At 40.5% G+C, this 26,774-nt stretch overlaps 1 pseudogene; it reads right to left on the reverse strand.

Annotated features, from left to right (window-relative positions):
• The window catches only part of LOC133750398 (nucleophosmin-like), a 79,922-nt pseudogene that overhangs the window by 27,658 nt on the left and 25,490 nt on the right, over positions 1 to 26,774 (reverse strand).

Below are 26,774 nucleotides of genomic sequence, written 5' to 3' on the forward strand. Positions count from 1 at the left end.
ATTTTTTCTTGATGAATGTCATGAATTTTATGTTCAGCAGCATCAAAGAAGCACTGATTTCAGCTACTGAAGAATAATCTCTAATTCTTGCTGAAATGAATCTACAAATGAGTATGGTTACCATGGTTGTTCGTAGGTAGTGCAACACCTGCATGTTGCATCTTCTCATAATGAGTAATGAGACAAGCCAAAGACTGAGAATGTGAATATTTATAACCCAAGCAGTGAGGATGGGAGAGTTAATGGCTCTGTATTAGCCAGATATCCATTGCTTTAACTAAAATGCTTGAGAAGAGCAACTTAATAGGGAAGAGGATTATTTCAGTTCACAGTTTGGAGATTCACAGTCCAAGATAAGGTGGCCCCATTAGTCTGGCATCTGGTGGTGGCTGGTAATGGCAGAATGTGTTTGGAGGAACACTCACATGGTGAGCCAGGAAGCAATGGCAAGCCTGGGAGCAGAGAAAGGCAAGCAGCATGCTCTGCTTCTATATCCAGTCCCTCTCCTGAGAACGGCCTTCTGTGAGCATGTCACAGTGTCCTAAAGACCTCCCAACAGGCCCACCTGCAAGAAACCATAATTACACAAAGCCTTTTTAAAAATTATTATTTTTAAAAAGATTTATTTATAAGGCAGAGTTATAGAGAGAGGGGGAGAAACAGATGAGAGTCAGAGGGAGAGGGAGGGAGGGAGGGAGAGAGAGTTCTAGAGAGAGAGTTCTAGAGAGAGAGTTCTAAAGAGAGTGAGAGAGGGAAAGTTCTTCTATCTGCTGGTTCACTCTCCAAAATGCTGCAACAACTGGGGCTGGACCAGGCTGAAGCCAGGAACTTGAAACTTCTACTGGGCCTTGCATATAGGTGCAGGTATCCAAGTACTTGGGCCATCTGCTGCTGCTTTCCTAAGGACATTAACAGGGAGCTGGATTGGAAGTGGAACAGCTGAGTCTTGAACTGGTGCCCATATGGGATGCTGGGGGCACAGACAGCAGCTTTATCCGCTATGCCACAATGCTGGCTCCTAAAGTCTTTTTTTTTTTAAATTTATTTATTTATTTGAAAGAGTTACACACACACAGAGAGGAGAGGCAGAGAGAGAGAGAGAGAGAGGTCTTCCATCCGCTGGTTCACTCCCCAGTTGGCCGCAATGGCCAGAGCTGCACCTATCTGAAGCCAGGAGTCAGGAGCTTCCTCCAGGTCTCCCACATGGGTGCAGGGTCCCAAGGACTTGGGCCATCTTCCATCACTTTCTCAGGCCATAGCAGAGAGCTGGATCGGAAATGGAGCAGCCGGGACTTGAACTAGCACCCATATGGGATGCTAGCACCTCAGGCCAGGGCACTAACCTGCTACACCACAGCACCGGCCCCCTAAAGTCTTATTTAATCCATCAATCCATTAATTAGTAATGAAAGGCTTTGGCTTTACACCTCTACATGAGTTTGGAAAGCCAAATCTTATTCAAACCATAATAAACTTTTAGGTGGAACATGATGTTTTGGGAAAGTTAATTCTTAATATAGTGTTCAGTTAAGGACAAGCTTCTCAATTTATGTCATAATGCAAGATTTTTTGTGCAATAGAACCTGTCCTCAATTCAGTGATTGATTTATTAGTTTCCTACTGCTATTACATTGGTGTTCCAAGAGCTCATGTATTCCAATGCTTTTGCTTCCGGCTCTGATTACAAATTGTTTACATCGATGGAAATTGAAACTCTGAATCAGAGAGGTGAAAAGGTAAGGCAGGCTCCAGGTAACAGGGACACACTCAAGACAGCTCCAAATTGTCACTTCCTCTCTCAAACCAACCTTGTGATTGTATCACCCTTGGCAGAAACTACATCCTGAATCATTACTGTGCCTCTTTGTACTAACTCCAGAATGTTTGTCCTATAATGTGAGATCGTGTGCCATTTCCAGGGAAGGATACTTAAGTCCAGTCATGATAATAAAGCAGAGTGACTCCAATGAAATATGCCCAGTGTCTGGGCTGTGCTAGGCTGAGTTTATGATAGAAAAAAACCCTGAAAATAAAAAAAATATGCACAGTAATGGAGCTATTAAAGTCTGGGAGTGATACATTAAAGAAATTCTTCTTGAAAAATAATAAATTCCCTTTAACAGTTTATTAATAAATTAATCTCTGCTCCTTTTGCAAATATGATTTTTAAGCAAGCTGTTATGCCATGCACATTATATTTTTCAAAACCTGAACTGAACCATGTTTTTTGTTTTCTGTCTTGTGCACAGATAGTAAAAATGACATAGAACTGAAATAGCTGTGAGATATGAGTCTCACAATAATTGGCACCTGGATGCCAGGACCCAGCCATCGTTTGAAAGGTGATAGTGTTCTGTCCTGTAATATTTAATCCTCAAGCTGCTGTTGTTTGAGTAGCTATTGCAATATATTTCATCCTTCCTTCTCCCACAAATTGATTTTTTACTTATTTACTAATATCAGTAGTTGCGGGCAAATCAATCAATACAAAAGAAGTCAGAATGGAACACAATACATGTTTTTGAAAGTCTTTCATTGGTGAAAAATTAGTCCTCAGTTTCCTTTGTGTTCTCTTCCTTTCATCCTTTTCTTTCTATTTTAAATTTGCTTCCCTTCCTCCCTCACTTCCTTCCTCTTTTCTTTTTTTAGCACTTTAAAGATATTTTCTGCTGTAAGTGTATGGATGCACAACACCCAGAATTTTTGCTTTCAAATAAATATCAGAATTTGACTCCAGTTATTTTTGGTAAAGAAACAAAATGATGACTCTTACTGGGATAACACACAGCCTGGAGGTCCAGGCTATGACAAGGATTCAGAAAGGCAAAGTATGGCTAAGACCTTAGTGTAGGGGAGCCCCATTCTGACTGGGAGCAGGCAGATCTTCTGCCCTTTAGGCATGGGAGGTAGCAATTCTGTCTGCCACCTTTCCAGGGATTCCCTCCAAAGACGCAGAATATTTCCTGCCACTTTGTCAGAATCAAACATATTCACAACAATGGGTATCAAGGAAACCTTTGCTCCAATGGGAACCACATCTCTGTTTCCAAAGAGCCAGGAACAGAGCGTATGGATCCTTGTAAGCTGATTGGTCAAAGGAAATACATCTTTGAGGGTATGTAACTAGCTCTTCTTATAGTGAAGACCTAAAATGCTTGCAGCTTTGTGTGTGTGTGTTTTTTTTTTTTTTTTTTTTTGGACAGGCAGAGTGGATAGTGAGAGAGAGAGACAGAGAGAAAGGTCTTCCTTTTTGCCATTGGTTCACCCTCCAATGGCCTCTGCGGCCGGCGCATCTCGCTGTTCCGAAGCTTGGAGCCAGGTGCTTCTCCTGGTCTCCCATGAGGGTGCAGGGCCCAAGCACTTGGGCCATCCTCCACTGCCTTCCCGGGCCATAGCAGAGAGCTGGCCTGGAAGAGGGGCAACCGGGATAGAATCCGGCGCCCCAACTGGGACTAGAACCCAGTGTGCCGGCGCCGCAAGGCAGAGGATTAGCCTGTTGAGCCACGGCGCCGGCCAGCAGCTTTGTGTTTTCGAAAGAATTGTTGCAGCTGAGTATGAGACACCCCAGGGCAAATCACAACCAAGACTTTGGTAATGGGAGATGTCTAAGACGTTACTATGTAATTAGCAGTTTAACTGGTTCTGAAGGATTCCTTAAGGGCAGCCACAGACCATGTTCATTAAAATCATGGTTAAAAATGAAGATTCCTTCTCTCTCACTGTCTAACTCTGTCAAAAAAAAAAAAAAAAAAAAAAGAAAAATGAAGATTCTTGAGGGTCGCAGCATACAGAATTAGAAAATGTGAGAGCAGCACCAGGAGTTAGCAATTTTACCAACCCTCAGATGAACTTTAAGCCTCAGCCGTTTGAGAAACACAGGAATGTAAAGAGTGCATTTCCGGCGGCTCACTAGGCTAATCCTCCGCCTTGTGGCGCCGGCACACCGGGTTCTAGTCCTTTTTGGGGTGCCAGATTCTGTCCCGGTTGCTCCTCTTCCAGGCCAGCTCTCTGCTGTGGCCCGGGAAGGCAGTGGAGGATGGCCCAAGTGCTTGGGCCCTGCACCCTCATGGGAAACCAGGAGAAGCACCTGGCTCCTGGCTTCGGAACAGCGCAGTGCGCCAGCCGTGGCGGCCATTTGGGGAGTGAACCAACGGCAAAGGAAGACGTTTCTCTCTCTCTCTCTCTCTCACTGTTTAACTCTGCCTGTCAAAAAAAAATGTATTTCCACTAAAATTGTCAAAGTACTTGTTATACTCACTCATTTTCAGCCTTGCTTCTCTCTGCTTATAACTAACACCGTATGTATTTTTACTAAATGTCATGCCTACCTATTTTGAAGAAAGACGCTTTATAACTTAATGAGTTTGAAGAATCAAAACAGGTTGTTATAAGTGAGTGTGGCTTTTTATAGAGGGGTGGGTATTTGTAAGCTGTTGGGTGCCTATTTGGGTTGGTCAAAGGTCATTGAGCTTGATGGAAATTCCTACTGTAGGAGCAGGTGTACGGTTTCTAGAAGGAATGGGAACATTGTCCAATACATTGGTCCATGCTGAACTTGGCTCCACTGTTTCTGAGTTATGAGGAACTGACAGTCCAACTTCCCCATAAATTCAGTGGCCTGTGGTCTGTTTGACATGCTTCATGTCCAATAACTTTTTTTTTTTTTCAAATGTGTTGTCCAGAATAGGGGCCACTATTGTGAGTAACCACCCAGTATGTCTTAGAGCCTTGGAAGTGTTAGAATCACTTGGATTTCCCACTTTTTGGTGGTAAATGAAGTGTTAAAATGAAGACTTCCAAGTCACTTTAGAGGAGGGAGTCAAGTCCCTCAAATCAACTGCTCTTGCACCTTACCTTGAAATCTCCAATGATGAGGGCAAATGAGTAAGCCTAACATCCACCTGATTCCCTGCTGCACTTCCCCTCCTTCGCCATTCACTGTCTCATGGGATTTGAACCTTGGGTCTTTAGGGTCAAGCACTCCTGCACCCAAACCCTGTTTCCATTACCTGAGGTCTTCAGGGTGGATCAGGCTTTATAGGTCTTCTTAACATATACACGTTTTGCAATGTCTTTAAAAATGTATGTAAAAATGTATGACCATGCAAACATATTTCTAAGCATCATTTTCAGGAACTTGGAAGGGCCTGTGCTGGTGGGGGATTTGCAGCTAAGCTTCAACATGTGTGCCTGTGGCCATGAATAAGCCAATTCATAATCCACATTACATATACATGTGTGTAACTATAAGTATATAAGAATACACAGATACTATGTACACCACTCAGGGCCTGAGGGAATGGAAAAAGATACAAATATTGGCTCAGAACAAGCTTTCAAAAACTTGAAGCTATTGTGGTTAAGACCAGCAGAAATTGGTTTAAATAAAAAAGTTCAGTTATCAACTCAAATAAAACAGTGTTAAAAACAGACTACAATTCTTCACAAGAGCTCATCAAAAACAAAAATCATACATGTTATTCTAATAATAGAAAAGTAATCACTATAGAATTCTGGACATTTATTATGTAAGTGGTGCCAACATAGTGGTTACGATCTTAGTGGATTAGGTGTGGGCTCACTTTCTGGCCCCATCACTGACTGGTGCAGGGTAAACTAGTTAACCCTGCTGTAATTCATTTCCCCTTAATTAATGAAGTGGTGATAGTATGTTGCTGGTCATGTAGGACTGAGCATTGAGTAGGATAAAGTGTGCAAAGTACTTAGTGTATGCCTGGGACATAATAAATGCTCAGTAAAAGGTAGTTGTTGACAGTCCTACAAACATATTTTGATCAGCATCTGATCTCTCATGAAAGCAATAATTTCTTTTTTTATGAGTTACTCAAATAACAAGCACCTGAGAAGGAAGATCTTAAAACTTTGGTGTTAAAACAGCTGCACGAAAAATAATACAAAGATGTAAAAGAATTATATCTCCTCTGTGAGGTTGCTTAGGGCCCTCTGTTATACTGCATTCTAGAGATATTGTAGTTATTTCTAAATTTGTTTTCCTTTGATTATGAATACCTAGAAAGCAGTTAGACTAAATTTTTTGGCCTTTTTTTCCTAGCATGTGGTGCAGCTTGTAGAAAGCATATAATAACCGTTTGTTGAATGACTGAATGATTAGATGAGCAAAGTTGTGTTTCTTGTTTTTAAATAAAATATCCATTTCTTTACTTGAGAGACAGCTCTCACTCATTGGCTCACACCCCTAATACTTGCAACAATTGGAGCTGCGCTAAATCTGGGAGCCCATGACTCAATTTAAGTCTCCCACTTGGATTTAAGCCTCCCACCTGGATGGCAGAGACCTAAGTACTTGAGCTATTACTACCGCCTTCTAGGGTGTGCATTGCAGGAAGCTGGAGACAAGAGCTGGAGTGAGGAAGTGAAGCAGGTACTCGGGTGTGGAATGCAGGTGTTGTGTCAAACGCCAGCTCTACAAGCTTGTTTCTTCCAGCGTTTGCCATGTTTTCAGGGAGGTTCTTCTCCACTCTGCTCTGATCTCTCATTTAGGCTCTGGGGGAATCTCCTCCTTGGGTTGCTCTGTCTGTGCTTAAGGGATGATACCGCGTATTCAGGAAGAAAATCCTTGGAGTTTGAAGACCCTTGTTATGCTGTGTTCTCCTCAGTCAAGGAGACTCGGCATTTGGAGCATGCTTTGTCGTAACTCACTGTGGCTGAAATTCACCATCATAGTGAATATGCTGAATGTAACTGAGCAGATTATTCCTACATAGCATTTTGCAAGATTTACTTAATTTCTCAGAGGACAGAGTAGTTTAGTATTTGGTTTTGGATCTGGTCCTTTCCTTGGTGGTGATTCTTTCTTTTTTTTTTTTTTTAAGATTTATTTATTTATTTTGAAAGGTAGAGCTACAGAGAGGCAGAGAGACAGGTCTTCTAGCTGCTGGTTCACTCCCCAGATGGCCGCCATGGCCAGAGCTATGCTGATCAGAAGCCAGGAGCCAGGAGCCTCTTCTGGGTCTCCCACCCAGGTGTAAGGGCCCAAGGACTTGGGCCATCTTCCACTGCTTTCCCAGGCCACAGTAGAGAGCTGGATAGGAAATGAAGCAGCTGGGACTCAGACTGGCACTCATATGGGATGCCAACACTGCAGACCAGGGCTTTAGCCTACTGCACCATAGCACTAGTCCCTTTGATGGTGTTTCTTGTTACTGTCAGAATACTTTCTGTCATTCACTTATTTATTTATTTATTTTTTTACAGTATGTGGATGGCCTTAGTGAAGAGCATCTCAAACAGCTTAAAATCATTTAAAAAAGTTATTTACTTATTTGAATGGTTGAGTTACAGAGAGAGAGTCCAAATGGCCACAATGGCCAGATCTGGGCCAGGTCAAAGCCCGGGGCTTGGAACTCTATCTGGGTCTCTTACATGGGTAGCAGGGGCCCACACACTGGGATCGTTTACTTTCCCAGGCACATTAGCAGGGAGCTGGATCAGAAGTGGAGCAGCCGGTTCTCGAATGGGCTTTCTGATATGGGATGCTGGCATTGCAGGCAGCGGATTTACCTTCTGTGCCACAATGCTGGCCCCAAACAGCTATCATTATTTGTAGGAGTGCTGTTGTCAACAGTAGCCCTCTCACTTCGCATTCTGGTGGAAAGACACTGATATTTGGTCCTGGAAGGCATTAAAAATGGCTTTGACGTGCTAGATGATGGCTCTGAGTACCCTAGGTGGGATTCACATTCCAACCCGGGAGATTGTTTCCTGATTCAAATGTTCCTCAGTGCTTTCACCATTTTTAAACTGTGTTCATTCCACTTTGCTTATTATAGTGTTTTTTTAAATAGAGGGAACTAAAAGAACATAGGATTCTCTGCTAATATTTACAATTTTTTTTCCTACCAGGCTTTGTGTGAACATCACAGCCCTTTAAGGCTACACTTACAATTACATCTGAAGTGTGTCTGATGAGTGTCAAAAGGCGGTGAGAGTGACTTCCATCTATGGGGTGTCTGGATTGCTCTGTTTGTGCTGAACTTTTCCACTTTCATGAGTTTAGAAAAACTCTAGGCCTGTGGAATCATTTAACGTGTTTTGACCATTTAAAGCAAACATGTTTCAGCATTAATGGACCATATTTCTGGGTGTCTTTTTCCTGTGTTGAAAGCCATAGGTTGCAATGTGTACCCTAGCGCTCTGCCTCTTTCTCCAACTGGGTCCCCTCTTCCCACTCATACTTTCCTCTCTCATGGCTGCAGCCGCCTGACCAGGACATGCAGATGAATCTAGGTTCCACTTTCTTGGAAGTATTCTTAGGGTTTCCAGCTGTCTTGAGACTGAGGCTTTTCACAAGGACTATCAGTACTAAAATCAGGAAAATCCTAGGAGAATCATGATGGTTGGTCACTTGTCACTCTACTTTTGTCCTTGCCAGAGAATCCTTAAGAATTCCTAGTTCAGTAGTTTCAGTGATTGGACATTGAATCTATTTCATTGGACAGAAAGGTCTTGCTCAAATGAAGGTGCTTCAAAAAGTACATGGAAAATGCAATTAAAAGATAAATTTCTTTTGGCACAAAATAACCCACAGTGTTTTGTTGAGCTCTTAGTGTAGGATTAATCTTATGAGTATAAAGTAAACTGAAAATAGATCTTTGTAAAAATTAAGAGTGTGAATAGGAGAGGAAGGAGGGAGGAAGATGGGAATGTGGGCAGGCAGAGGGTAGGGTGGGAAGTCTTACTATGTTCCTAAATCTGTATACATGAAATACATGAAATTTTTATACCTTAAATAAAATTTTAAAAAAAGGGGAAGCTGGGTGTGAGTCATTAATTGTGACCAATACACCACGCTAATATGAGCTGTCAGTAATAGGTGAAGCTGAGTTTGAGATATATTGGAACTCACATCACAATTTTTGTTTTGCAACTTTAAAACTATTCTGAAAATTAAAAATTTATTAAAAAAATTGAAATCCATGCATATGAGGGGTCTTCAACAAGTTCATGGAAAATGTGTGTTATGAAAAAGCCATGGATAGATTTCTTTTTTTTTGAAAATTTCAAATTTACTCTTTAATTAGGTATATTTTATGTTTCAACTTATATTTTATAATCTTAGATTAATTTTTAAAAATATTTATTTATTTATTTGAAAGTCAGAGTTACACAGAGAGAGAAGAGGCAGAGAGAGAGAGAGTGAGAGAGAGAGAGGTCTTCCATTTGATGGTTTACTCCCCAATTGGCCGCAATGGCCGGAGGTGTGCCGATCCAAAACCAGGAGCCAGGAGCTTCTTCTGGGTCTCCCATGTGGGTGCAGGGGCCCAAGGACTTGGGCCATCTTCTACTGCTTTCCCAGCCCACAGCAGAGAGCTGGATTGGAAGTGGAGCAGCCGGGTCTTGAACCGGCGCCCATATGGGATGCTGGCGTTTCAGGCCAGGGCTTTAACCTGCTGTGCCACAGCGCCGGCCCCCATGGATAGATTTCAAAATATTTTGCACCAAAATAAATTTATGCTTTAAAAATTTTTATTTTAGTTTTTAATGAGTTTTTTTTAACAGATTCAATGTGATTTGTAGATACAATTCTAAGAACATAATGAAATTCTCTTCCTCCCTCTCTCCCTATCTTTCCTTTTTACTCTCCTTCCTTCTCCTTTTTTTCTCTCTCTTTTGTTAGTTTTTGAGATAATATATTTTAAATTTACATTACAGTAAAAAGGCTTAGTACTTCACTGAATAAGAAGTTTAACAAGTAAAAAGCAAAAGGACCCTGGTTCAGTGGGAATATAGACAATGGCTATAAACATGAAATAAATGGAAAAAAGATCATTTCACCCATATATAATAAATTTTAAAGTAATCATAGATCATTAAAACTACAATAGTATAACATTCGTTTGACAAAGGTATAAAACAAAGTTTTACAAAACTATATTTGCAGCAGTACTGATACACACAGACATTTCTTTTTTCTCTCTCTTTTTTTTTTTTGTTTTCAACATTTTAGCTGACACATATAAGGGAGCACATGTGGTATTTGTCTTCCTGTGTCTGACTTATTTCACTCAACATGATGTCCCCTAGTTGAGTCATTTTGCTGCAAATGGTACAATTTCATTCTTATGAATAGCTGAATAATATTCCATTGTGTATATATACCACATTTTTGTTTATCCATTCATCTGACGATGGACACCTTTGTTGATTCCAAAATTTTTTGTCTATTGTAAACAGTGCAGCTATAAACATAGTGATGTAGGTATCCCTTTGGTACATTGTGCTCAAGTCTTTTGGGTTTAAACACAGTGGCGAGACTGCTGGATCATATGGGAAGTCTAGTCCTAGTTTATAACAAAATCTCCTCACTGTTTTATTCTCACCCTATTTATGGTCTAGCATCTCCTTCCTAACTAACCTTGAATTCCCATTGTTATATAGATGTCCAAAGCACTGTTTACCTGTATTCAGGGCTGTTCATGTTTGCCCTTGACCAAGGAGGTTTCATGGGCATGGGACTTGAAATGCCAAAACTGGGGAATTCCAGGCAAACTGGAATGGGTGAAAAGTCCATTAATGTACTTGATGCTATTGACTTATGAAAACATAGAAATGGAGAAATAGAGGATTACTGACCATCCAGGGTATCTCTTCCTGTATAAACAAAAGAAAGAAATACCAAAGGGATGACTCAGGCTTGTGTTTGCTTTATGTATTTGAATAGTTTTAGCATCAAATAGTTAACTTTCTAACCAGCACTGTTCAAATAATTATTTTGGGGGGAGGGGCAACTCAATGGAGCCAGAATTTTTAGAATGAACTTGCTGTGTGATCTCAGGCAAAGTACTGATCTTTTGTTTTATCTGTAAGCTTGATGGTAATAAAATTGTCTTCTAATTACATTTCAGGGGATAAGTGAGGATAAGTGAGATTAAGTGGTGTCTATAAAATCATTCTGCTTCTTGGAAGGATGCTATATAAATATGTCATTTGATTAACAATAACAAACCCAGGAACACTTTCCAAAGAGAACATAATGTCTCTTGCAAGATACTGAGGAAATCGATGGTAGCCTCTGTCCACGCAAAAGTAGACCCCACCTTTAATCTGGTTAAGTATGTCTGGAGTGGCATGCTGGAATCTTCTTAGGACACAAGCTTACTTGATGGAGTTGGAGATGTTAGATGTTAGAGATGGTTGGCAGATCAGTTCACTTTTAGACATATTCAATTCTGACTTTTTATTTTTATAGACAGTACCTTGTTTTCTACAGGTATGTAATAAATATCTTCTAAATGAGCTTTGCTGGTTTGTGTCCATTGAGTGACAGTACTTCCAGTTCTTAGATTGTGGAGCACCGGGCCTACAATAAACGAGGTAGTGTAAGATATCAATATACATCTCCATAGTATTTGGATCCTTACTCATTTGGAAAATGCCCAACAGTAGGGAGATAACCTCACACCAAGATTAGTTTCCAACCCCGTTTTATGTTTTGGTTTCTGAAATAGTTCTGTGGAAACAGAGATCTGAAAGAAATTATCAGAGTGCAGTGTGATATCCAAATCAATGATTTTATTCAATCATTTTTTCCCCTTTTAGAATTTCTAGGCTTGGATTCAGTGAACAATGACCCATTGAGTTGGCTAAGTGTTATCATCATGGGCTCAGAAACAAAAGCCCCCAGAGCATTGGAGTTTTCCTGCTGAAAAATAACAACAGAAAAGCACAACTTTGGAATATAGAATTTTCAAAAGCCTTTGGATAGAAATTGTCAAGTTGGCAGTTTAACAAGCCGAACTCTGTTTGCACCAAAAGGCTAAAAGTCCATGACAGCAAAGGCCTATAGCAATCACTCAACAGAATGAGCCCTGTTGCCCTGTTCACATTACAGTGCATTTGTCAAGGTCGATAGTCATCTCTCTCTTCTTGGAGGAATCAGCCTTTTCTTTCTTTCTTTCTTTTTTTTTTTTTTAAAGTTGACTTTTGTTTCCTAAACCATGCCAACATTCCAACCACATGAGAGAGGCTGAACAGCTTTAAACCCCAAATTCAAAGTACTATTTGTACTGCAAACATGTTACAGTTGTCAACGAGCAGTACACAAACACATTAGGAGGGGGGGTAGGAATTGAATGGACATTTATTTCTGGGGTTTAGCTGCCAGGTGGAATGCTATATTTCAGAAGTCCATCCAAACTGTAATGGGCTTCCCAAAAGTTTGCATATGAAGTCATTATAGCACAAGGCTTTGTTGATGCTGATTACAGCAGCTCTGCTAGATAATTAAATAGAAACTTCACTAACAATTGGGGAAAGATTCCAGCTGGAATTCCTCAACTTTTTCACAGCAAAGCTCCTCTAACAATCCAACAATTATGAGGGCCCAGGGACGTTTATATATATAAAAGTGTGTTGTAACCAATTTTATGGTGTGGCTCATTTTAAGGAAATAAACTAGAGAAATTCCTCACATATTTTATTCCACAAATGTTCTATAAAATTCTTACTGCAGGACCTTGCTTACAAAGTCCCTTATAATATATTTTTATAACACAAGCCAAGAAACACAGTATTTTAAAAGCAAGGTGCTATTTTAAAAGGTTTGTTATTTTAAATTGTGGGTATTTAATATTGTTCTTACAGTACATTTGCTAGACAATTAAAATAATTTTGCCTCGTTTAATTTGAGCTGATATCATTTGATAAATTTGTATTTGCTAAGGAAATGAAGAAAATATTTTCTTTATCCCAGATGGTAAATAAGATTCCTCCCCATGTACTGCTGCTTCTTCTTTTTTTAAATAATTATTTTATTTTATTTGAAAGACAGAGTTACAGAGAGATGTAGAGACAGAGAGAGAGAGGTCTTCCATCTGCTGGTTCGCTCCCCAATTGGCTGCAACAGCAGGAGCTGTGCCAATCCAAAGCCAGGAGCCGGGAACTTCTTCCAGGTCTCCCATGTGGGTACAGGGGCCCAAGGACTTGGGCCATCTTCTATTGCTTTCCCAGGCCACAGCAGAGAGCTGGATCAGAAGAGGAGCTGCTTGGACTAGAGCCAGTGCCCATATGGGATGCCGGCGCTTCAGGCCAGGGCTTTAACCTTCTGTGCCACAGCGCCACCCCCACCCCATGTGCATCTAAACCTATTGGCTCTGCTATGATTTGAAGTAGGAAAATGTCTTTTCAGATTGTGGCTAAGTTGGTGATTGGAATTCTGTGGTAGGATGAAATATCCATAAAAAAGGAACAGGGAATGTGATATCCTGTAAGACAGAACACCTCTCTTCTTTGCATTTGTTGCTCATATTCACTCACTGAGTTACCTTAATGTCTGTGTTTATCTCACTTTTTGGTTCCTGGTAGACATTACTACAGTGCATTTCCAATAACAAGCTCCATAGAGGTTGGCCATATAAAGAACCAGAATAAATCACTAATGAATGATTCTCTCAGCAAATGGAGTTAGGACAAGGTCTTAAAATACCTTCTAATGTGTAAAATGGTTTTAAATTATACTTTAACTGGGATACATTTGGTTACAATAAAAATTGATTGAAGATTGAGCCACTACTCTACCAACAAACAAATGTCTGGACTGTTTGTCTTACTATTAGAGGTTGGGAGAGGGATAGTGGAAATTCTTGGGAGGAATATTCATAGGTTTGCTGAAACTGGAAATTTGGCAGAAGATTTTGTTGATTTTTTTCAGGCAAACATTTTAACCTCTTGCTTTGGGTACTTTGCCATTGAACTTTCGTTTGGATTGTTAAGATAAAGGGTTGTAGTAGTAAAGAAATATGAGTCTATAGACACAACTATTGTTCTTCCTCTTTTCAAGTTCCTCAGACTGTCATGGGGTAGCTGGGTCTGGGTTTTTTGATGGAAGTCAGGATGATATGTAGGTAAAGGAAAATAGAGATTTATTTGCATGCAGAGCAAGAGCACACAGTCAAGAAGGAGTGTGGGCATATGTCGGCATGATTGTGTTCAGTGAGGTGTGAGGTCATCTCTTAATACCCTTTGCAGGCACTGGAGGTGACTTCTGGGGGATGTGGGGCTTAGTTGAATACTCATAGAGAGCAGAGTTTGGGATAGCGCTTGAGCACTGCCCATCGCCTTGCCCTTTTTTGGAAATCTCATACTGTCAGATACAGGATAGATACAGAAGTGTCAGTCATGTAAATTTTATTATAATGACAATATAATAACATTATAATGAGCTAAAGGTCATCACGAGGACTTGGTCAGCAGCCACACTGGTGATTGTTGGTCGGTGCTGTTTTAAGTGATGATGTCATGGAAGCTGTGGTTTTTTTTGCTGCGTGGAAAGTAGGGTGATTTGGTGCAGTGCAAGTGGGCTGCAGTGCAGGCAGGGCTTCGGCGAGGGGCTGGACACCTCAGCTCCTCCTTGCAAGCCACCTCCCCACCTTCATCAAGACTAGGATTTATTGAGCATCTAGTATGAGGACTTTCATTTCAGGGAGATTCCTGAATTTGTGCTATCATATCTATTTTTACAGATGAGGAAGTGGAGCCTCAGAGAGGTTGAATCTCTTGCCTAATCCTATACTCCAGCATAGTAGAGCATCACAGATTCACACTAAGGTTACTGGTTCCAGAGCCCACACCCTCTCCCATGCTAGATGCTGGAATAGGTTTCAGAAGTTGTCAGGGAAACGAGTGGGTGGGGTTGGGATGGGATGCTGATGGGTGGGATGGAGGGGGTGGGGAGAATGAATGAAGCCCAAAGTAGACCAAAACTATAAAGGCACTTACCATTTTTTTTTTTTTGACAGGCAGAGTGGACAGTGAGAGAGAGAGAGACAGAGAGAAAGGTCTTCCTGTGCCGTTGGTTCACCCTCCAATGGCCGCCGCGGCTGGCGTGCTACGGCCAGCGCACCGCGCTGATCCGATGGCAGGAGCCAGGTGCTTCTCCTGGTCTCCTATGGGGTGCAGGGCCCAAGCACTTGGGCCATCCTCCACTGCACTCCCTGGCCACAGCAGAGAGCTGGCCTGGAAGAGGAGCAACCAGGACAGGATCGGTGCCCCGACCGGGACTAGAACCTGGTGTGCCGGCGCCGCAAGGCGGAGGATTAGCCTAGTGAGCCGCGGCGCCGGCCATGCACTTACCATTTCTTTACCATCTTCCTTAAGAATGTGAATATAAGGAAAACATTGGGTCTGTGGTGGCTTGAAAACAGGGAACATATTTGCAGGCAGTGAAGAGTGTTCAGACAAATGGGCTATCTTTGGAATTCAGCCTCTGATGTATGTATTGGACAAGCCACTTTACTTGGGTATCTCAAGTTTAAGGTCAAGCAAAAACATATAGATTGCTTCAGATTACCTACATTTTAGCTTCCCCATATTTTTGTTACACAAAGAAAATCCACCATTGCAAATAGTCCAAAAATAAGTGTCAGAACTATAACAAATCAAAAGTTATGAGCTTTAAAGCACTTGGACATCAGGATGAAATCTGGCAATTTTCTACTATGCTTAACTTATTACAAAAATGAGATAAAATGCCAACAGATTCTTGTCTTGGTTTTAGAAAAGCCCACATATGTCATTATCTATGATAAGTATCCTATCTACTTAACTTTCTGTATTCTACCCCTGAATTCGTATCACTTTCAATAAATTGAAAGCCAGAATAATATTTCTGAAGGATTTAAAAATAAGAACTCATTGGTGAAAAACTTTATGCACCATTTTAAGTATAATGTACATCTTGAGTCAGGGACATGGGATGATTTTTTAAAGAAGTCATTAGAGAATGAATGTGGAAAGCTAGAGGAACTATTGGGTAAACCCTCCACTACCTAGAAGTTTGAGAAGCAAAAAAATTGCTCAAATAGCCTTATCTGAGTTAAGTTTTTTTTAAAGCTGTATGACTTACCTATTCTTCAGTCCAAAAAGTTAAAAGTCTTCATTAGTAAAGTATATAAAATACTTGTAAACAAATTAATGGCATAGATTTAAATGATGGAGGCTTTTGTTTAGCTAATAAGCTACATGGTTTTCATTTAGTTTAGATGGTGCATTTTGCCTCCACAACACAAAAGCCTTTGTGCGTCCTTACGTCATGGATATCCACAGTACCCATCTAGTTTTACTTGAGGCTTTTCTATACCCTACTATTTTCTGTTTTTTTTTTTTTTCTTGAGCAGCTACCAGAGCTTCAAGAATTCCTAGTTTCTTCAAGTATTCACTAACTGAGGAGAACTAAAACATTAATGACTGATTATAGATAACCCACAGTTCTTAGGCTTGGCAATGGTAAGAAAAGGACAAGTAAGGAGACACATTTAGGATGACAAATATAGGTGATAGGTCAACATACCCAGGAGCAACTCTTAGATAAGAAAAGAATGTACCTCTCTAATTTTATCACTTTCCATCTTAAGGAATGGATCCCAGTGCTTTTCTGTATGGTTCTGTCTACTTGACATGATTTGAGGAGGATTTGAAAAGAGTAGTTCTCTGCTTCAGTGTGGTAGCAATCAGTGGGAGAATCTCAGCTAATGCTGACAGAGCTCTATGTGGAGCCCAATATAAGGTTGCAGAAAAACACAAAGGGGCTCAACTGCAGCAAACCCATCTCGATGACTTCTCCCTACAATTGCCTGAGATTTTGGATTGTCTGAAAACTCCTAAGGAGAGATTGGGCAAAGAAAGGAAGAAGGGAAAAGCCAAAGGTGGTTTGGAGGAAAGGAGGGTCTCAGGTCTGTTTACCTGTCCATAAATACAGATGGTTCATCATCAAGGGAGGCTTAACTTACTATTTGCTCAGCAATTTTACAAGGTGACATTAATTCCTTTTTAACATTGGACAAGTTCTAGCTTTGAGAAGTATCATGCTTAAGGCCACACAGCTATTAAATGGGGAACTGGAGTTTGAGGCCCCTTGTATATTTTTGATCTTTGTACTGTCTCCTAACACAAATGCCCAAAAGATGCAAAGGGCAGTTGAGAAAGGTTGTTGCTTCTTGCTGCTTTCAAGGAGACATTTTCTTTATTCCATCAGACATCTTTTAACTACTTGGTGCAATTACTAGTTTGTTTTTTCTTTTTTAAAAGACTTATTTGAAAGGTAGAGTTAGAGAGAGAGAGAGAGAGAGAGAGAGAGAGAGAGAGAGAGATTTTCCATTCATTGGTTCACTCCACAAATGGCTGCAATTACCAGGGTTGGGATAGGCCGAAGCCAGGAGCTTCATCTGGATCTCCCATGTAGGTACAGGCACCCAAGGACTTGGGCCATCTTCTGCTGCTTTCCTAGGCACATTAAGAGGGAGTTGAATTAGAAGGAGAACAGCCAGGACTTGAACTGGTGCCCTGGCATCACAGGTGGTGGCTTAACCCTCTGTACTATAATGCTGTCCCCCTCAAATTACTAATGTTAATAAGAGCTATAGGGGTTGGTGCTGAGGGTTAAATTCCTGGCCTGAAGCGTCGGCTTCCCATATGGGCACTGGTTCTAGTCCCAGCAGCTCCTCTTCTGATCCAGCTCTCTGCTATGGCCTGGGATAGCAGTAGAAGATGGCCCAAGTCCTTGGGCCCCTGCACCTGCGTGGGAGACCCAGAAGAACCTCCTGGCTCCAGGCTTCAGATCGGCACAGCTCCAGCTGTTGCAGCCATCTGGGGAGTGAACCAGTGGATGGAAGACCTTTCTCTCTGTCTCTACCTCTCTCTGTAACTCTGTCTTTCAAATAAATAAAATAAATCTTTACAAAAAATAAGAGCTATAATTTCTCTTCTTTAATAATGCCAATAAGGAGTATATTTCTCCAAGATGAATACTTAAGTTTACATTTTTCGATTGAAATGTAGAGTCTATAAATATCTAAATATTATCCCTAAAGAAGAAAAGTGTTTTTCCACTTTAATCCTCTTTGCCTAATTCCATATCTACCGTGTTCAGGTCATTTGTAATTTTTGTAATAAATGATTCTAAAATTTAAAAATATGCCAATAACTTTTTTTTTGACAGGCAGAGTTAGACAGTGAGAAAGAGAGACAGAGAGAAAGGTCTTCTTTCCGTTGGTTCACCCCTCAAATGGCCGCTACGGCCGGCGCTGTGCCAATCCGAAGCCAGGAGCCAGGTGCTTCGTCCTGGTCTCCCATGTGGGTGCAAGACCCAAGGACTTGGGCCATCCTCCACTACCTTCCCGGGCCACAGCAGAGAGCTGGACTGGAAGAGGAGCCACTGGGACAGAACTGGCGCCCCAACTGGGACTAGAACCTGGAGTGCCAGCGCCGCAGGCAGAGGATTAGCCTAGTGAGCCATGGTGCCACCGCCAATAACTTTTGAAATAGCTACTCTTTTCTCTGATTTTTCTAATTTAATGTATTCCATATATTTATCATTTTTATATTTAACTTTTAACTTTTTTTGGAGTGTATCTGAGAAATTATTTCAAAAAAGATGAACGAAGAAGCTTTCTGAGCTTTTGCATGTATGAAAATGTTATTATATGTCTTTATTTGGGGTTTTAATATGACTGGGAATAGGATTATAGGTTCAATGTTATTTTTTCTTTGGACTTTTGGGTATAGTACTTCAATATCTTCTAGCATCTGGTATATCTTTTGAGATTACAGATATTAAGCTCTTATTCATAAATTAATAATCCCATCCAGAAGGATTTAGGATTTTCAGATCTTATTTTTCATCAGGTACTTTCAATTTCATTTGTATGTGTTTTGTAGTTCTTTTGCTCACTCAGCTTGGCAATGGATTATCTATTCAAATGAAAAGATTCATATATTTCTTCATCTCTGGGGAAGTTTCTACAGTGATGTCGCTGCTATCTTTGCTTTCCTATCGTCTGTGTTTCCCTCTGAGACAACTGTCATACAGCTGCTGAGACTCCACGTTTGTCTGCCCTTCCTTCATGCTTTCCATCTCACTTTCTTTCACACAGCATTTTGGGAGAATTGCTTAGCTTGATCTGGTATACCAATTCATGCTTTTGGTATGCGCACCTTATTTAGAAAACTTAAAAAAAAATTTCAGCAATAACATTTTTTAAAGATTTATTTATTTATTTGAAAGTCAGAGTTACACAGAGAGAGAAGGAGAGGCAGAGAGAGAGAGGTCTTCCATCTGCTGGTTCACTCCCCAGATGGCTGTAATGGCTGGAGCTGAACTGATCTGAAGCCAGAAGCCAGGAGCTTCTTCTGAGTCTCTCACATGGGTACAGGGGCCCAGGGACCTGGGCCATCTTCTACTGCTATCCCAGGCCATAACAGAAAGCTGGATCGGAAGTGGAGCAGCTGGGACTCAAACGGGTGCTCATATGGGATGCCGGTACTGCAGGTGGGGGCTTTGTCTGCTACGTCACAGCACTCGCCCCTCTGCAATAACATTTTAAATTTCCAAACGCCTTATTTTTCCAAGTGGCAGCATCCCCTTGACTTCTTTCTGAAAATATCACTATTGTGTTAGTTTGCTAGGACAAAATACCACAGCCTGAGTAGCTTAAATAACAGAAATTTATTTTCTCGTAGTTCTGGAGAACTGAAGTCCATATCAAAGTGCTGGCAGCATTGATTTCCTGAGGCCTCTCTTTGTGGTTTACAGATGGCCATCTTCATCCTGTCCCTTCTCATGTTCCATCCCTGTGTGTGTGCACATGCCTGTGTCCCTTTGTAAACCCTATTCTTCAATCAGGTTTTATCTTAATTATGTCTTTAAGATCCTATCTCAACATACAAGTTGGAGCTTCAAAGATGTGAATTTCAGAGGGTACCATTCTGTGCATAACAACCATATGTAAAATTTACTTCAAAGATCTTCCTATGTTGGTTTTTCTAGTCATTTTGTTTTCTCAGATGTCAGTTATTCAATTGATTATATTTGCTACCATTCTTTAATTCTGTCACCTTTATGCAAATGTTTTCTAATTTTTGGTTGCTTACTCATCTTTGCTCATCTTTGAGGATGCTGATGGTGGCAACTACAGTTCACACTCTGTAATGGTGTTGGAGGGATGGAGTAAGGACTATCCTGTTGGGTGCCAAGTGCTAAGTAAGGTGAAGCCATGTTCCTCCTTGGCCTGTTTTATTTGATCACTGACTGTGTCTCAGGCCCTGGAGCTGATCTGGTACTGTAGCCTGGTTGCCTGTGTCTCTCCTAGCAGCTGTTTAGTAGGTTGTAGGAGGGACTTAATTTACTTAGCATCTTTAAGGCTTCCTTCAGAACTTTGCTGTTATTTTGTGTATTAACTGTGGAACTTCCTGGACTGAATTATAGCCTTCTCTTACAGGTATTTTAATAGGAGCTCTTTTGAGTTTTGTGACTCTGCAGATATGATTCTGACTGCCAGCCACTTTATTGTCTTTTAGAGACACTTCAAAATGTCTTCAGATGGTACACTTTCTTTCTTCTAATACCATGGTGAGTTTATCTCTTTCTATGTCTTTTTTTTGGCTTTTCATGAAATTTGGTATAGGAACACATAAGAAAATTTTAAAAATATGTTTGTAATTACTCAAAAAATTTTCTATCCATATGAAATAAACCTAGCAATGCCATACATTATAACTCAATAATTCCAGGTATTCAAATACTTTAAGAATGTCATTAATATTTCTGACTAGACTACAGATAGTGGTCTAATGTCCAAAAATATTTATTTTATCTTCCTGAGAATTTTTCCTCCTACTGTTTTTATTCCCAGATCACTTCCTAAATATGTTTAACAGCCATGTAGATCATAAGACACCTTGGCCTTAGGATTTATCTACTTTTTTGATGAGTCACATTATTAAAAATCACTATTAACTATTAAGGGGAGAAAGTTCGAAGGAACAGATTAATTTTACTTTAGATGCATGACGCTTAAAGTGACTAAGTGGAATACATGAGGATACTTCAAAAAGTTCTGAAAAAATTGAATAAAAGGTAGCATACATTTTCACAAACTTTTTAAATGCACCCCATTATACAGCCAGTTGAAAATGTGGTAGAAAACTTTTCTAGCTTCATCTTACCATTCCACTTACTTATGGAAATTCTGAGGGGCTAGTGCTGTAGTGCAATGGGTTAAAGCTCCAGCCTGCAGCACCAGCATCCCATATGGGCACTGGTTCAAGTCCCAGCTGCTCCTCTTCCAATCTCGCTCTCTGTTCTGGCCTAGGAAAGCAGTAGAACATGGCCCAACTCCTTAAGCTTCTGCACCCATGTGGGAGACCCAGAAGAAGCTCCTGGCTCCTGGCTTCAGATCAGCTCAGCTCTGACCATTGTGGTCATTTGGGGAGTGAACCAGAATGGAAGACCTCTCTCTGACTCTACCTCTCTCTATAACTCTGTCTTTCAAATAGATAATAATAATAATGAAATCCTGCAATGTAATTGGTATCATTTTATATACCAGAATACAAAAAGATTAGCAACCCAAGGGTACTTAATGCCCAAGTAAATTACAACTTAGTATGAGAGTCAGAAATATGAAGAATCTTTTTTTTATTAAACTTTTATTTAATGAATATAAATTTCCAAAGTACAGCTTATGGGTTACAATGGCTTCCCCCTCCCAAAACTTCCCTCCCACCCACAACCCTCCCCTTTCCCGCTCCCTCTCCCCTTCCAATCACATCATGATTCATTTTCAATTCTCTTTATATACAGAAGAAATATGAAGAATCTTACATATATAGAGTTATTATAAATGAGTGGAATAGTGAGGATAAGCCACTCCTACATCTCTACTCACTTTGTGGGTTTCCTTTGTGTTGGAATATGCCAAAGTACTGGACACACTTTTGGACTTTTTTGTATGTTCTTGGCTGGATCATTGGAACATTGTTTAGTATGTATTGCACAACCTATCCTTTTCATGTTATGAGCCTTAATCTTTGGTTTAGTGAAAGTCTCTCCACATGACTTCCCTTCCACCTTTCCACCCACAGTAGCCTACACAATGTTATTTGAACTCTGGAAAAGTGGCTCTTTAGAAGATGAGGTGTGAGAGATGCTACTTTCCATGAACAAGAAGCTATGGTTACCAGAAGCAGCAGAAAAACACAGAGTGGAGAAGGAGGCACACTGACTGAGTCTCTGAAGGGAAATCACCGTGATGGAAATACTGTGGAGGGATGAGTGGTGCTTCCAGCTTTGGTTTTGGCTGTGGATTATGAAGGCGTGACATATGTGCTGGATGTTTTTCTATTAGTTTTTGTGAATAGCCTTGACCCATTAAGGTTCACAGTGCATTGTAGGACTGGAAAGCTAAAAGTTTTGTTTCCCAGTTTACTGCATCAGCAAGTTCTTGGTCTATATTTTCCCAATGTGAGGCATATGTATGAGCTTGGGAAAGCAGAAGAGAAAGAGGAGCCACTGATCCCTGGTTGCCCTGGTAGGAAGATGGATGAACATCAGCAGATGACAGAAATGAGGTTTTGCACCAAAGGCCCTATACAACTTCCTTAGTCGTAGCCATTCTGATACTAGTGGAACTGACTTGGGATTCTTTTTTTTCTTTTCATTTTTTGTTTATATAAGGTGAACAAATTTCATGTATTTCATAAATACAGATTTAGGAGCACAGTGATATTTCTCACCCTACTCTCCTTCCCACCCGTGTTCCCACTCTCCCTCCTCATTCCTTTCTTTTTCTTTTGATTTTCATAATGACGTACTTTCAGTTTATTGTATAATCATAAGCTTAACCATCCACTAAATAAAGAATGTTCTTTCTGATTTATTGAATGTAAATGGAGGCTTCTATGACTGTTGTTCTCTCAGTAATTTTAACAGTTTTGCCAGTCTCTGAATCTTTCTATTAAATGAGTTCTTGGTTGAAATACTTACAGCAGCTTCTGCTTTCCCAGCTGAATCCTGTCTGACTAAAGGGCAGTGAGCTTAGCTTGAACCAGAACCCACTGTTTCTCTCAAATGTTATTTCTAGACAGTAAGTTCTCCTGCTACCCCAGCAAACCTCGGTTGATGGAGAGTCATACTGGAGGGACTTTTCACAGCTATCTACTGAAGCAAAAACAACAGAAAGTCTGGCTGTTTGAGTAAAAGATGGGAGAGGAAGGACAAGAAAAAAGTGAACTGCCAGAAGAAAAGCAATCATTGGCTATAATTTATTATCTTGCCCCATTTGCAATCACGTCATTGCATTTGTTCCCAAAGTTTCATAGGTATTTGGTTTCATGAGATTTAGCTGGATTGGGATGGGTCTTCTTTCGCCTCTAGTGTAGCAGTTGCTGTGATATGCTACCAAGATGTCTTTTCTGAACTAAGAGGCTTATTCCTCCAGTTGTTGGAAATTTTGAAGGTTCATGGCCCTTGGCTAAGGACCCTCTCTGGGAATTGTTCTCTGCCAAAATAGAGCATCTCTGCCAAGGCCAGACTTCTTTCTCAGGGACATCTCATATTCACCATTGTGAAAGTGGGATGAAGTTAAAGAGGAGGTATCTTTAACTAAATATGGAATACCTCTAAAGGGCTCACACAGCTCCAGAGCTCTCCGTTGGGTGAACTGTATTCTTTGTGATGACTGCATTGCAGCTCAGCCTCTCCCTCTGTAGGTGTTTTGGAGGGCAATCCTTAATAAAGATCTTCCACATTATCCCCATTTCACAGTGGGTTCCCAGGGAACTGACCTAGAGGTAGAACTTATGAGGACTCACAGAAGGGTTGGATCTGGTGGGGCAATAAGAAGGTGACTTCAGGGATTTGGCAGAAATAATTTAGAAGATAGTGTTGTCATGCACTTAGATGGAGTAGGCCAGGGTCTTCATTTGTTATACTAGTTTTGGGATGCACTAGACAGGAGGAGCAACCCAGAATGAGATCTGATTCTGGAGTTCAGGGAGAGACATTGACTATAGACAGTTAAGTACTTTTGGAAATCATATGATGTAAATGGCAAAGTTCTGAGCCAGTTAAGTCCACTTAAGCAGGAATCTCAGTTCAGTCCTGGCTTCCTCTGGTAGTTTCCAACAATCATACTTGAAGCACCATCAAGGGCTCCTTATTAGTTTCATAGGGCTTTCATATCAAAATACCACAAACTAAGTAGCTTGAGAACAACAGAAGGTTCTTGTCTTACAGTTTTATAGTCTAGAAGTCTGCAATCAAGGTGTTGGTGAAGCCATGATCCCTCTGAAGCACTGGGGAGGATCCTTCCCAGGCATTGTTTGTGGTAGCACAAACTTGAATCTTTGTTTCCTTCTTCACATGACCATTTCCCCTGTGTGTCTCTTTGCCCAGTCTTTCCTTTGTGCATGTCTAGTCTGTGTGCAAATTTCCTCTGTTCATAAGTGTACCAGTCATGGTGGCCAAGGATTCTACCCTACTGTAGTATGAGTAGATTTTTAACTACTAATTACATCCACAACAATACTATTTCTAAACAAGGTCACATTCTGGGTTACTGGGGGTTTGGACTTCATCATATCTTTTTTTTTGAGGGAAGACAATTCAACTGGGAACAGTCTGATAAAAGGATTTTCTACCAAGTATTGTGAGTTAAAACGATATCATTAAGTTACAGTCATGTTGCATATGGCATGTGACATTTTACATGCTCAAAGATGTCAAATTCATTAAATTAGTGCATTGTATAGCCTCTCTGAATAAATAAATAGAGCCCATAACAATCCATTTTGACAACATTTCCCTTGGAAAGTCAACACAGATATTTCTCATGCCCAACAGGACAGTCATTTTGACAGCATTACGGAAGCACTGGAGATGAAATTCCTGGAAAAATGTTCACATTATATCAATACAGTACTTTACCAAAATTGTAGATAATAGTTGAACAGCTGACTCATGTTTCTGGAGTTTTGGAAAACAGACACTATGCCACAGTACATACTGTTGCACATACTCAAAAACAAGTGAGAGAGAAAAGAGCTCCCCAAACTGCTGAAGAACCAGTAGGCAGAAACAACGTACCACTGAGTTCTTGGACAACTTTATTTTCAGCTTTCTGTCAAGATTTTGCTTGTTTAGCTGTCACTTCAGTTTTCATGGTTGTACAAGCTTAAAGTATGTAGCACCTATAAGTACACTAGTTTCAGAGGAAAAGCACAACTTCACAACAATGTAAAGTCTCAGGGAAGTCTCTATGGAGATAGTACCCAGCTTTGAGATGTGGAGACTCTGAGACTGGTACTGCATTTTTTTAAGAAATTTTATTCATTTATTTAAGAGGTAGAGAGATAGAGAAAGGTCTTCCATCTGCTTGTTCATTCACCAAATGGCCACAATGGCTAGAGCTGGGCCAATCAGAAACCAGGAGCCAGAAGCTTCTTCCGGGTCTCCCATGTGAGTGCAGGGGCCCAAGCACTTGGGCCATCTTCCACTGTTTTCCCAGGCCATCCGTAGAGAGTTGGATTGGAACAGGTGCAGCTAGGACATGAACCTGCGCCCAAATGGGATGCCAGTTCCACAGGTGGAGGCTTAGCCTGCTACACCTAAGCACAGGCCCTTGAGATTGCATTGTTTGAGAAGCAACTTAGTTGATGGCAGCCTCCAAGTTCCTGACAAGTTGATATGGTTCAAGACAATTAGGAAAAGCTCATGCTCATTAGTTTATCTTTTTATGCAAGGTGGTAAGCTAAATTTTGTCATGTAATAGCTAATAATGTAATTCGGTAGCCTAAGTGATACTGGGTTTTATGGACAGGTGGTGGGAAGGAAAAATGTAGAAGGGAGCTAGCACTGTTGTGAACTTGGCATTAGAGTTATTATTCAAGTTCAGAATTTGGAAACACAAATAGGATTTCATTGGTCTGCAGCATGGAACAGTAATAAAATAGGCTTAGAAGTCAACTTAGTTGAGAATGAACATTTACCTTTGTTCTGCATCATCTGAGTGCCCTGACAAATTGTTCAGTTCTTGATGCTTCAGCTTTCTTGCTTCTGCAAGTCAGGAACAATGAAAATTATTATGTAGCATTGAAATGAAGAGCACTGGAATCTTTCTGTTAACAGCTGGGAAAAAAACTAGCTGTCCTTATCTTTGTTTTGAATTACAAAATGTTCATGTTTTATTTTGCACTTTTTCCTATTCTTTCTTTTTAATGGAACACCATTAACTAAACTTATGTGGTACAAATGTACCATATGGTAATTCTTGGTCTGGTCTGAATTGCAAAATCAAGTAAATTTGCCTGTGCCTCCTGATTCTAGAAGACATGGCAAAAAACAAAGCCTGCTTATGAGAAGATAGCATTTATCTTTTGGAGACAAAGCTAATAAATACCACATGCTAATTTAACAAGATCATTTAAAATGTTGACTTCATTCTTTAGAACACTTGTTCTTCATTACTTGATTCCAAAACAATTTTCAGTTGTGATTTTTTCCTAAGGAATACACTGTGTTCATTTTGGGAGAACTTCTGTTAACAGCACAATATTGGCAGTGATAATTGTATCAAGGGCAAAAATTATGGCTTATGAGTATGCGTAACTTCATGCTCATGAAAGACAATTCTGGTCTTGCTCTGCAACTCCCATTCCTCCAGTTTGGATTATTCATGTGAATATAACCCCAAGGGTCCCCAAGAAATGCAGATGAATGATTCACATGTGACCATATGGGAAGAAGATATAGTGATGGAGATAGGAAGAATGGGGTAGGGAAAGGAAAATCTATGTAGGTGGGAATAAGGAGTGATGGGAAAGAAGAGAATTTTGAGAAGCAGCTGAGTAGAGTCATCTGAGAGAGACAGTGATGAGAGATAATTTTGAAGATGTTTTCCTGGGCATTAAGGATGTGTTTCTTTCTTTGGCTAAGGATGTGTCTCTTTCTGTAAGAGGCTGAA

Source organism: Lepus europaeus, chromosome 2 (genome assembly GCF_033115175.1).
Source record: "Lepus europaeus isolate LE1 chromosome 2, mLepTim1.pri, whole genome shotgun sequence".
NCBI classification, from domain to species: Eukaryota; Metazoa; Chordata; class Mammalia; order Lagomorpha; family Leporidae; genus Lepus; species Lepus europaeus.